The sequence below is a fragment of the Acyrthosiphon pisum genome, chromosome A1 (genome assembly GCF_005508785.2).
Source record: "Acyrthosiphon pisum isolate AL4f chromosome A1, pea_aphid_22Mar2018_4r6ur, whole genome shotgun sequence".
NCBI classification, from domain to species: Eukaryota; Metazoa; Arthropoda; class Insecta; order Hemiptera; family Aphididae; genus Acyrthosiphon; species Acyrthosiphon pisum.
Window position 1 is genome coordinate 117,966,861 of NC_042494.1, and position 2,590 is coordinate 117,969,450.

General features: G+C 26.9%; 1 protein-coding gene across 1 annotated transcript in view; it reads left to right on the forward strand.

Annotated features, from left to right (window-relative positions):
* LOC100574036 (outer dense fiber protein 3-like) overlaps window positions 1-2,590 on the forward strand; it is a 9,225-nt gene that overhangs the window by 5,588 nt on the left and 1,047 nt on the right. The window lies entirely within an intron of this gene.

The window sequence follows — 2,590 nt, forward strand, 5'->3', positions numbered from 1 at the left end:
TAAAAATAAATAAAATTAGCCAGTGTACCAAGTCACTATAATATTGAATTGGTACCTGAAAAAAGTTTGGACATAAAAAAAGGTAAATAATATATGTGTTTCCGTCTCATCTGAGTTACTATTCACAGCAATGGATCCAGTGACAAAATGAATTATATCAATTAGTATATATTTTAATATGTAAAACAGTAATTAATCAACAGCAATTTGCAGTGTTGTAGTGTGTACAAAATGTTGTGTATTAAACATATATTATAATGTATTACCTACTAGATTAGATTAGATTAGATATAAAACGAAGAAGAAAGGAACACAGCTATTAAATGGTGTTTAAACAGAAAATACTTATAACGGCCGTTTGAAACACTGCCATAAAAATGTAAATAACTTAATAATATGCAGTATCTTATCATTTACATACCTAGTACCTATCTATGCATTGTTATTAAGATATGTACAGTATGAATGGCTTTTTAAATCATAGTTAGTTATTCATACAATTATAGTTAAATGTTGTGCTTATAGCATTTGTTGTCAGGTAATTTACTCTATTCGAGGGGATCCATTCCCTGACCCAAGAAATGTGTTTATTTTAATAAATCGTTATTGAACAAATGCACTACGAGTATGTTGTTAAAATCAATTGTATGTTTTCCAAATTATTAATTATTATGATATTCACTTAATTAAGAACCAATACTCTTCAGTGACACAAAAATACAAAACAAATATTGTCAATGTAAATATAATATAATTTAATGAATTACAATTTATTTACACAGCAGTAGTGATAATCTAAAAATTATATTATAAATCATAATAGAAATCAACTGAAATACAACTATTAAATGGTGTTTAACACAAAACTTATACTCTATTAGTGAGTAAAACAATTAATACAAATATGTAGAGTATAGAAAAATTGTGAAAATCATATGTAAAATTCTATACAATAATTTGTATGTGAAGATTTATATTAGTAATCTAAACCACCAATATCTCGACCATCAATACAATATAAATTAATCAAGTAGTTCAGTGATATACAGTGTACAAAATATTATGAATATTGTGAGTAGGTACAGTGAAATTTACATATTAATAACATATAATTACGTAAAAACAAAGAAGAAAGAAATACAATACAAATAAAATAAAGTAAGATTTCAACCAATAATACAGTCTACATTAATGAACCGCGGCTCACAGCGATTTAGTATACAAAATGTATAAATATTATGAACATAGTGAAATTGCTTATTAATGTTAAAACCAAGAAGAAAGAAGAACAACGCTTAATAAAATGGCAATTATATAAATATTGTGAAAATCATATTGTGGAGAATTATTATTATTGTATATACAATATAAATTAATTAAGTAGTTCAGTGAAATACAGTGTACAAAATATTATAAATATTATATAAATATTGTGAAACTCAATATTGTAAAATTATATACAAACAGAAGTAATATAATAGTAATGAAATTAAGTAAAATCTCAACCATTAATACAATATAAATGAATTTAGTAGTTCAGTGATATACAGTGTTTACTAACGGTGTTTAACAAAAAAACTAATACTCTTTCAGTGAATAAAACAATGAATACAATGTCAATTATTGTAACATTTCCCAATACATTTTATAAATATTATAAACATAGTGAAACTGACTTATTAATGCTATTTACATAATATGATATAGGTACATTATAATCTTAATGTGTGAAATAAAATCTTAAATTAAAAAAAATACAACATTTAAATTAAATTGTCTGTACTATATGTACTATATTATCATACTATTCAATAGTATGTGGTACAATACAAATAACACAGACATTACATACATTGTTTGACATTAGTTACAAATTCACATTATAGCGAATTCGCATCCAGAAAGAACCACGAGGAGGTTTTCAAACTTTCTCTCCGTTTAGCCCGAAGGCAAGGCCCACGAAGTACCTCCACACAGACCACGTAGAACAGCGGTGTGACGTATTATGTTTGAAAAATATGTTACACATGTTAGGTTTAAAGTCACCTAGACTATCATCGTCATCTTTGATCATAGGGCGCATGTAGAACACAGACCACGTAGAACAGCGGTGCAACGTATTATCATTGATTACATAGAATAGATGTCTCACTGGCCGTGATTATTCGCTGCGCTAAATTTTAGTTTATTTATTGACAATAGATAGCGTTAATAGTCGGAATGAAAATAATAATTCGGCCGGTAGTAGCGGCAGCATTATTGTATGTATTGGTATTTGGTATTGGTAGCGGTAAAATGTAGTCGGTTACAAATTACCGAATACCACGACGGCACCATCAACACAATATATCTGTATAATAATAATATATGCTACACATATAAAATATAATAATGTTTTCAACAACTATTATTATTTTTTTTTTCACTATTCAATCACGTTCGTTAATTAATCGTCATTCGGGTTGTGAACGCCGATAAGGGATTCAAATCCAACGTTGCCAAATTTAATGAAACACACGTTGTCTTTTAATAATAATATTATTATTATTTTATTTTAGATGTTTACTACATGACGTATGAATTAACATTG